This window comes from Arvicola amphibius, chromosome X (genome assembly GCF_903992535.2).
Source record: "Arvicola amphibius chromosome X, mArvAmp1.2, whole genome shotgun sequence".
Classification (NCBI taxonomy): domain Eukaryota; kingdom Metazoa; phylum Chordata; class Mammalia; order Rodentia; family Cricetidae; genus Arvicola; species Arvicola amphibius.
Window position 1 is genome coordinate 95,722,862 of NC_052065.1, and position 11,617 is coordinate 95,734,478.

The window sequence follows — 11,617 nt, forward strand, 5'->3', positions numbered from 1 at the left end:
TCCTGAGCATAATGCTTAGATATAGCATCTGCCCAGTAAATTTAGTAGAACAATTGCATGTATGATCTGTGCAGGAATGGGGCTGAGATGAAGCGAGAAAAATAGTCTGGCCCTTTAGGAAAAATTATAGAGAAGAGCAAAGGATGGCAGAGTGAGGCTGGTTTCGGTCTCTAGCTCCAAATCATACTAATAGTGGATGTAACCTTAGGCAAATTATTTAATCTCTTGGGGACTCTGATCCTTTTTCACATCACATGAAGCCTGGGTCATAGTAAATACACAGTAAAAAAAAAAAACAGTCATCTCTTAATAGTGACAGTTGAAGAGACAGAAACCACAGTGTCTATTGGGCTTTCTACGTGAGGGTAATTTTTACTGTGGGGGCTCAGCGCCCTGGGACAGCAGTGACAATAGGAGAGCTCTGCTTTCATAGGAAGTGGAAAAGTCATCTGAAATGCTTTCAGTGATTTCCCTCAAAGACTGAATGAAAATAACAATTATCCAGGGTTAGATTGTATGGCACTTAGCAGAACTTGTCTAATTAGGGTGACCTTATTGTGCTTAGAAACTAGCAATAGACCACAGTATTTTTTTTTTTTTACATCAATAGCCTAGAACTACATTGAAGTGATTGAGTGATGTCCTTTCAAATAGCAACCCTTAGGGAAAATGTATACACTAAAGTGGCAGCTACTGCCCAACTACTTTGGGCCTCTCTTTGGAGGAAAACCTTTAAAATGGGTTTATGAGCCCCATAAGCAACCAGGTTCTTTCTTCATATTTCAAATCAAGTTATGCAAACTTTGTGTAATGAACATACCGGTACTCTGTCATCTGATCCCAGCCATTGGCACTGGCTTTAGCCTCAGTTCTACAACATGGTTTCCAGAGAATTCAGCTTCCACTATGACAGACTTCCTAATCAGTGGGGAGAAAGGATTTTTTTTCTTGTACATACATTGAAGGGTTCTGGGAATGGAGAAATGCTGTATGTTATTTCCTATTAAACCTTGGGGTATTGGATTAACCTTTTTAAGAGTGGAAAATTCCTGAAGTATTTTTGCTTCATTTGTGACAACCAAAAGATATTTCTTTTACTTTTAATTTTAGGCTAATATCTTCAACTTTGAAAACCAATGTATGTTGTTGTAACAAAATAAAAGCTGTGTAGGGCTGGTGAGATGGCTCATCTGGCAAAAGCAAAAGCCTGAAGACCCAGATCCAATCCCTGGGTCCTATGTGGTGAAAGAAAAAAAAACTGACTCCTGCGAATTGTCCTCTGACACACACACACACACACACACACACACACACACACACACACACACACACAGTGATTTTTAAAAAGTAAAGCAATGTATGAAACAAAAAATAGTTTCACATCTTTCTCCCTAAACTATACTTCATAACAAACTTAATAAATATTGTTAGCTTTATGTATTTATTTCCCCACATTTCTATATGTACACACATATAAAAGTATAGTGTCCATTTTTGGTTTTCAAGATACCCCCCTCTCTCTCTCTCTCTCTCTCTCTCTCACACACACACACACACACATACACACACACACACACACACACACACACACACCTCACACACATTTCTACAATTTATTTTTACCTAATAGCTCCCAAGTGGTCCTTAAGTTTAATTACTGTACATTTAATTCATAAAAAATACCTGGAGCATATTTCACTAAATGGATGTAAGCTAATCAATTTACCATTCTCATAGTAGTGGATTCTTTGTTTAACTTTTTGGAGCCAGTGTATGTTGTAGTGTATTGCACTCTGTATACCTACAGCATTCCTACAAATTTTAATTCTGTAGAGTTCATCTCCTACAATGAGAATATTATATCAAATGGACTTAAGATTTTTGTTACTTCCTTACTTCAAGAATAGAAAAAAATAGAAGCAACAATTCTACAAGAACACTGAGATAACAGAGTAAAAATAAGGCAAAATTGTAAAGAAATTGGTGAATGAAAGACTACATTTCCTAGGATTGTCTCTGTAAGAAGCTAATTGTGTGAGGTATAAAGGGGGTACTTGAACCCAATGGCTGAACATAAGGAAGTTCTTGGTCATGTTCTTTCTGTGTGAACTTGGACAAATCAGACCTTGATGTCATCACCAGGCAAAGTTGCGGTACACATAGTGCACCTAGCCCAAGCTTGTTTAGAAGATAGAATAAGATGATAGACCCCAAAATGCTTAGCACAAGGTTATGTTACTGTGACCTCCTCTTATTCTTTAAACATTCAAGCTGTCAAGAAGCAGTCTACCACCATAAGGGGAGGTCTAAAAAGAAACAGATGTTTATTACACTGTAGATTTCCCCTTTTTATCAAACAGTAATGACAATGAATTTATGCCTCTGGTGAGTACTTTGCAAAATAGAGTGTAGGGAAAGAAAGAAGGAAGAATTTAGAGATAGAAAGGATACTTTGGTTCCAGTTTGATGTAATAATAACTTGTACCAACTTTTTGCAAGCCACTTAATCTGAGTCACAGTCAATAAAAATGAGGCACATGGTATGGCCAACTTGCATTACCTGCTTTGTAAGGTATAGGGAAGGAAAAAGCTGTGTAAACTACCACCATAAGACTGACCTCAGGGATGAGGATCACTGTGGATCCAGATGCATAAGTGAGTAAAGAGATGGTCCCCGGTTTGGTGGGTACAAGGGTGTGGCCAGTAAGACATCAAGATTAACGTGATTAGGACTAGCTTTCATACTTACAGTCATGCCTGAGATTTGTGGTAGAATACATCCAGGATCTGCAGATCCCCTGTAGTTTCTGGGTATTTTTCTCACTGTAATTAGTCTCCCAAGCAGGCGTGTTTCCTTAGATCAGTTGGAGAGTTCTAAGGAAATACAAGTAAGTACTCCGTGATCTACTGTTCAGTTCCCTGGTTTATATAACTCATTACTTGTCTTACTGTAGACTGGCAGAACCCAAATTCAAATGTATTCAGCTCACAGTGTTTCCATGACTGGAAACAATCTTCAGTATTTTCTTTACATGGCCTTTCTGAAGGCAGTCTTCAGGAAAGGCAGCACTTACCTGAAATAAAAGGCTGATGTTGGGGCAGGAGAGACTTCTTAAACACCCCTAAAATCAGATCAGAAGGGTGACTTCCTCATTCTTTTACAAAGTCAGCCAGGCACAGGCTCCACTTAATTTTTCCACTGCCTGTTGTTCCCAGACGCACACAGCCAGTGGAAAGACTATAAACAGGGAGCATGTGACTGACCCTTGTCTGTAACATTTTGGCTGGATGTTGAGCTTCCCAGCCTTGGAACAGCTTTGCTATTTTCTTCATCAGTAGCTTTCAGTATTCTTCTTGCAACTGGTCTAGATGCTTGATTAGAATAGTGGGAACGAGCAGTGGGCTGGGAATTGAAACCCGGAGGCCCTGCCTGTGCTACTGACTCAATCTGACCTAAGACAAACCACGACCCCTTTTTGAACCTCAGTTTTCTCATCAGTTACACAAGGCATTGGAACTGGGGTGATCTCAGAGTTCAGGTTATGGTTTTACTTATTCTTCTTCACCTCTCACATCAGAGTCATCCTCATTCCATCTTCCTGCATGGAGTGCATCCATTTAGGCTAATTGCAGGATGTTGGAGAGCTGTCCAGGAACATCTGAAACATTGGAAGATTCATTTGAAATTAATCAGACACAACAGAACATGCAGGTGGTTGCTCTTTCCCTTCGACTCCTGGCCCCTGGGATTTTGCATCCTGGAAGGTGTTCATAGGCCACAGCTGCAGAGCACAGCCTGTGGACTGTTGCCCAGAAGTGCAACCTCTGTGAATGGGAGGGGCAAGGGCAAGAGTGCTCACTTGGTTGGATCGTCCCCGAGGGGCGAGGAGTGAGAATGTTGATGGAAAAGGTACAGGGTAGGGTCAGAGAATCCAGACATAATGACAGTATGACCTGAGGTCACAGCCTTCATTTCTTGACCCCTGGTTTTCTTGTAAGAGGATTTGCATGAATTGATGTCATAAAGGAGACTTTCTCATGTCCTACCATAATATTCCAGACTTTTCCAAATATGCTGGTGCCTGGGCTCACACAGACATATATTCATACAGTGGTCTGGCATATTTTTTGCTTCTCATCAGTGCCTGAAACTCCCATACGCCTCCCCTGCCTCAGCATTGTGTGCTGTTCTGCTGGATTCTCCTTTGAGCAATCAAAGTTTGGAGCCTTAGTATGTGTTGCTGTCGACCCAACTCAATGCTTCCTTTTGGGCAATCATTTTCTCTTTAAAAATCCATCTCAAATGTACATTCTTTGTGAAATCTCCGGCTATTTTCATACACCATATTGTTTACTTTCTCTTTTATGTTGCTATAAGATTCTGGGAATTGTTTTACTGTGTAGTCACAAGGACGCAAGATTTACAAACACGGATTTTGGTGTTAAGATGATGCTAGAAGTATATGTGTGTGTGTGTGTGTGTGTGTGTGTGTATAAAAATCTCAATTTAAATATTTTAGCAAGTAAACCTCATTAGTCACAAAAATTGAGTTATTGATAGCAGGGCCATTTGGTAATGCTATGTATTCCACTACAAGAAACTATTCCAGTCCCATACTGACACATCGTTAACATGTGGTTTCTGAAATCTCCCTAAGTTTATATATCTAGCTCACTAATGGGAGAAAAAAGAGAAGACACTGCACATTATTTTTTTTAATAATAAACTTTTTAAAATTTTATGAGTATGGGTGTTTTACCCAAGTATTTAAGTGTTATGGCCTGCAGAGGCCAGAGGAGGAGGGCATTGGATCTTTTGAGACCGGAGTTATAGATAGTTGTTAGCCACCATGTAGGTGCTGAGAATCAAACATTTACCCTCTGAAAGAGCAGCTGGTGCTCTTGACTACAGAACTGACTCTATAGCTCCAATATATGTATGTATGTATGTATGTATGTATGTATGTATGAGTGGAACAAATCTATAAGTGACACATGCCACTTTTGCTCATCTTCTGTTGTCTGGAACTCAATCACATAACCATATATAACTTCCAAGAAAGCTGGTAAACTTTTCCTTCTTGGGTACTGTTGAAAAGGATGGGAAGGATTTTTGTAAACATACATAGAAGCCAGGCTTCTTTATTCACAGTTGAATCCCCAGGACAGAGCACAGTGACTGGGAGGTAATGCCTGCTTTGGATTGTTTTTAAAATGCTATCACTGAGTTGTGAACTCATGATTTAGTATTTTTTTACCTTCCCCAAACAAGTGAGCATAGGTTCAATGGATATTGTTTGGTAACGACTGGCAATGGTGAATCTAGAGGTATTTAGTTGAGAGGATGTCTTGTAGGGACAGGTGAATCTCTAGGAGACAGGCTTTCATCAGGCTGTTTCCTCTGCCTTCCCCAAAGCACCCTGATCTCCAGGTCTTTGTCCTGTTTCTGTCTAATCCACATACTTATTTACTCCTCAGACATTTGGGAATTTAACCACAAATTCTTATTAAGCTAGAGATACTTTCTGGATCACTGAGTGTCTTTCTATGTTAAAGCCTATCTTATTCCTTCACTTTCATCATAAAAATGGACTCCAATTTTAAAGGCTTGGCTTTTATCTTTGCCATCTCCAAGGACATTTTAGCTACCTCCTTCCCATTATTTCCCTAGGTAGGGAAGTGTAGATGAATGATACAGGAGAGATGGAAATATCCATTCAGTAGTATTGTTACAAATGCCTCACAATATTGGTTTCTGCTTTATCCTGGTATAATACAGACTAGTTGCAGTGGTTTAGAATTTAACATATTTTTTTATTGGAGATACATTTCTGGAGCCACAAAGAGGGCATTGACTAATAGTGGCCTGGAAAGGAACTCTTGCCACTCTCAGACCTCAGAGTATCTCATCATCTAAAGGTCTGTTCAAGCACATAGTACTCTTTCTTTGAGACCTTTTCACTGTGAGGGGAAGAGAAGTGACAGCTGTAGCATGATTAATAGAAATCCAGAAACAGATATTGGGGTTCAACTTGAAGACCAGTAAAGCAAAGCAGCCGGTCACTGATGGCGATCCTGCCTCCAGGAATGCTCAGAATGAGACTGAGCCTGAAGCCTGTCTCCTCCCATCTTATATTCTTTCTAGTGCTGGGATTAAAGGCATGCACCACTCCTGCCTGGTTTCTATGGCAAACTAGTGTGGCTACTGGGATTAAAGGTGTGTGCCACAACTGCCTGGTCTGTATGACTGATCAGTGCAACTATTTTACTCTCTGATCTTCGGGCAAGTTTATTTGTATTTATTAAATACAAATGACATGTCACTACATTTTCCCTTTTTGTCTAAAACAAAAAAGGTGTAACTAATATAAGAACAACTACATACAATAAGTACAATGACTATATAAGGCAATAAATACATCAATAATGTCCATTCCATTTGCATTTGACAAATTCAGAGATAACATTATATATCTATCCTATCTTGATGACTCCAAAGTCTTGTACCTAATTTACTTTCTATCATAACTTGCTTTCTGCAGTGGTAAGCAAGGAAAACTGTAACTATCTACTCTTCAACTCCCTTAGAGACTTAAAGAAGGAAATAATATTAACTGAGGAAGCAGAAAATGCAAGCAAACAATTTCCAAAACATATGAAAAATGATAGAAACAGCTGGATGCCTGAACAGTCATCAGTTTTCCTCTGCAATGATGTAGCATCTATCTTTGCTGTACAGGCCTCACATATCCAACAGACTTTTCTGTGAAGCAGGATATTCTGTAGGGCTGTCCCTCCTTGTCTTGACAATGTTTGGCAGTCACTTTCTTTTGTGTTCTGTTTGTCCAATTAGGACAGCATACTGTCAGCAGTCAAAGCAAAGGCATTTTCTTGCCCAATGGTTTACTTTTGCCACAAAGAAAGTAAACTACATGTGGAATTTCTTTGATGACCATTATTTCCTCTGAAGAAAATTGATACTGGTGGGAGCAAACATTTCTCATTGTCATAAAAAAGAGCCCATGTTATTAAACTTCTTAAATGTCATATTCTGTAGATCCCTGAATACTACACTAGTTTGTCATAGAAACGTGGTGGTAGTGGCATACCCCTTTAATCCTAGTGCTTGGGAGACAGAAGCAGGCAGATCTCTGTGAGTTTGAGGACAGCCTCATCTACACAGTGAGAACCAGGACAGCCAACAACACACAGAGAAACCATGTCTCAAAAAACCAAAACTTAATAATAAAAGTAAAAATAAAAGAAATAGCATAAAAAATCTAAGTAAAGATGGAAAATACAGAGATAATCTGGATACTGTATGTTATTATGTTGTCTTTGAATTGTTTGACTTCTGAGGAAGGTGCAACAGCTGCTAAAAGACATTTGATTATAAAATCTGCTGGATTAATCTAACCTATGTATTTTCAAAATTTAAGCAAAAAGATGGGTCAGTTTGGCAAAGCTGTTTTGCTTTTGTTTCCACAGGAAATGAAAGGCGCTGGATTCATTTTTTGTTAAGAAAAATAAGGTTTAATAGAGGAAGAACTGCTGAAAAATCACCAATGGGAACTGATGGCCCAGATGATCCAACATTTCAGAGCACCTCTGTTGCAGTTTCCTCTGAGTTTTACATACAGAACAGCTTCAAGGTTGAGGTGATCCAGTTGCATATAATACTGTCAGGATTTGACCATAATCCTAAATTTTCTCAAGGTTCCTCAAAGATTATTAGCATTCCCAATCAGTATGAAATAAGTCTAGAAAACTATACCTGGATTCCCCCACCCCAAATGGATTATGGATGTTTATCTCTGTTTAGCATATTGGTTGCAAATTGTTATGGATAATGGTCAGGAAAAAAGCTAAGCAAAGGAGATTAAATTTAGAGTTCTTGTTTTAAAAAGAAAAAATGGGGAAATGATGATGGGTAATGCTCTTGTACACTGTAAAGATTTGTCACTCGTATTGATTTAATAAAATTCTGATTGGCTAGTGGCTAGGCAGGAAGTATAGGTGGGGTGACAAGACTAAGGGAATTCTGGGAAGAGGAAAGGTGGAGATGCAGTCACCAGTCAGACACAGAGGAAGCAAGATGAAAATGACTTACTGAGAAAAGGTACCAAGTCACATGGCTTAACATAGACAAGAATTATAGGTGAATTTAAGTCATAAGAGCTAGTTTCTAATAAGCCTAAGCAATAGGTCAAATAGCTTAAAATTAATATAAGCCTCTTATATCTGTTTGTTTGGGACTGAATGACTGTGGAATTGGGCGAGACAAAAACTTCTGTCTACAGACACCAAGGAAGATAATTAGGATATGCCCATGTTTCTGAAGAGGTCTAAAGCATAATACAACATGGGGTGGGTAGGAGATTTGGCTGAGTAGGACAAGAATATTTAAGGTTAGAATGTGGATATGGTTAATCAAGAGAAAGACTGCAGTAGGGACCACAGCCTTCCTGCCCTGAGGCCTTCTTTTTTCTTCAAGGTGATTTTTTTGCCCCTCCCTTACAGAGTCAAGGCCATGCTTCCTTAAACCCTCTCCCCTAAATTTTTTTTTATCTTACTTGCTCAGGTTATTCCCCTCCCTAATGAAACAGCAGCCAATATGCCCTGTGAACCCTTTCTCTTTTTTCTTGTGAAGTTCAGGTGCTCGAAAGCCTAACCCTGAGTAAGCAGAGGAAGTAGGTGTTAGACTTCAGGAAGCAGCTGTCCTCTGCCAATGTTGACTCAATCCTCCGACCTGACTCATTTTCCTAGCAAAGGACCTTTTCACCTCCTCCAATAGAATATGGATAACAATGAGTCTAAGAAAGTAACATATTTCTTATGATCATTCATACAGATGAACATATGAGAATTTTTCCAATTGACTATAACCCTCAGGTAGAAAGGGAAAAGTAAGGAGATAGTTCAAGGAAAGCAAAGAAGTCACATAGAGGAAATCTCTCAGATTCTGGACTCAGTAGAGAGAAAAATAAAGCAAACTACTTCCTTTTCTGATATAGAAAATGTGAGAGGGCCACGTGCAGCCTGTGGCTGGGTGAGAGCTCTCATTATTTTTAGGTGAACGGCATATTTAATACACTCAAGTCTTTTGACCAATATAGTGTAAAGTATAGTTGTTGGGGCCATTTGTGAACAAACAGGAACTGGAGAAGTTGGGATGTGTATCTTTCTCCTTTCAATGAAGCTTATATTTGAAAGAAAAAGAAAAACAAAACACAGTGGAACTTGTGGAGAGATGAAAATCATGAGATGAAGGAGATGGTGGTAGGGTTCTAGTTGGGAAGAGAGAGAAAGAGAGAGAGAAATTATGAGGATATGAATATAAATAAGTTGGCTCTAGATAACATTTTCCCTTTAGAAGAGGAGGGAAGATGTTTATTTGAATCAACCATGAAAAGAATGGGAAATCTAATAAACACTGTAAATACTCCTTTCAAAATGTTTGTGTCCAATGTCTCCTTAGTCTGTGGTATAGTATTAAGGAGACCACAAAAAACCCTCAAGGTTGTTTATTCAAAAATAAGAAAAGAAAGAAACAAAAAATTCAATTTCAAAAGAAATGTGCTTAATATAATCATTTGGGAAAAGTTGCTTGAAGTGGCCTTTCCTACTTGTTTGTGAAAGCACCCTCTGACTCTAAAGAGAGCCTCCAACCCTAGCATGTTACAAAAGGCGAATGTTGGTAGATTGAGTACATACATGAATCTTTTTCTGCACAACCTGATAGGCAAGATTGCCTTTGTCAAAAAATGCTCTCAACCATCATACTAAGTCTTGGAAACCGAAATTATTGATGGTATACTTGATCCCTTTATGACCTCACTTGCCATGTGAGTACTAGAAATACAGGTCTTTGGCTCTGACTCTATATCCGCCTTACTGTTTTCCAAGAAAGGAACTTTTTACTCAAGTTAAAGGCAAAAGAAAAGATAAAATTTTCTTTGTTTTCTTATCTTTGGTAAGTGCCTACTTAATAGAATAAAATTTCCTCCCTATTTAAGCAATGATAGAAAACTCTACACTAAGACATTTCTGATTGGCAACCAGGGGAAAGCTAGCAGAATGAAAAGCAGGGAATAGCCTGAATTAGTCTTGGGCCCACAGTTCCCAAGTTTGCCACTGATGAATGTGTAACTAGGCAAGAGTCTTAACTAGAATGATTTGTGTTCTTTGTACAAGTAGGCTAAAGATAATAGGCCTATCTTACATAACTGCTAGAATGTATTAATGATGCAAGCGAATGCATTTAGTAACTACTAACTGTAGTAACTAAAAAATGACTACATTAAATCTATATAATTCTATATACCAATATGACCTGAAAATGTATAGACTGGGCTGGAGACATGGCTCAGTAGGTCAAGTACTTAGTGGACAATGTCAGGTCTTGAGTTCAGATTCACAAACCCACATGCAGTTTGACACAGTAGTGCATGTCTGTAAGCCCAGTGCTCCTAGAGTAGGACAAACAACAGAAGACCAAGTCCTAAACCAGGTGGAAGGTGAGAACTGAGGTTGTCCTCTGACTTCCTCTGTAATTCCAACACAGTGGCATGTATGAACCCCACTCACACTGGCTACAAAGTGAGTCCACATATCAGAAGAGCCCTCGTAGAAAAAAGTGTTATTTTTCTTCAGGTTTATATGCACTTTTAATGTAATTATTATAAAAATACAAGCAAGATATGTTGTAGACAAATGCAAGCTTTTCTATGACTTGTTTGGAAAATCCCGGGTCCTTGTATAGCTGTAATGAGTTCGTAAAAGAAAGTGGAAGGATTACAAGACTTTATACTAAGGCCTTTGATATGGCTAAACCAATAAAGATGACCATCTTTCAAACATAAATGGAATGTAGATTAGAATAACAAAATAGACAAATTATACAACTACATTCAAAATGGTGTGAAAAAAGGTTGCAAAGTCATCCCTGGAAGAAAGATAGCCCTTCCAATCAATAATAACAATGACAGCGAAATGATGAGGGGGATTTGATCTGAACTTCAAACAAAATTAGAAAACTTACTCTTCTACCTTAGATATTTTTTGGTAATATGAAAAATTAACCCCGAACAAATTGCAAGTATAATGGTAAACTATGAAACTATAATAACACAAGAGGGAAGTTATTTCACTTAGGAGTAGGAAACAGTTTTTGGACTTGATCAGTACAGGAAAACTTTATAAATTAAATCTAATAAAAATCTACAAACCACATTGCCCACAAAGAACTGGACCTAGGGTATGCAAAAAACGTCTGCAAGCTCAACAGTAAAATCAAGAGGCAATGGGCAAAAGGCACCAAGAACATTTTGCCAAAAAGGAAATACAGAAGTTGGTGCATAAAATATAAAAAAAAACTAGCCATCAGGAAATGGGATTTTAAGTCCACACTTAAATCAGGTTCTCTCTCTCTCTTGTTTGTTTGTTTATTTGAGAGAAGCTTTCTCTGTGTATCCCTCGCTGTCCTGAAACTCTCTGTTGACCAGGCTGGCCTCAAACTTCGAGATCTTTCTGTCTCTGCCTCCTGAGTGCTGGGATTAAAGGCATGTGCCACCAATCCTGGGACATTTATCTTCTTTAAAAAACCCAACAAAACAAA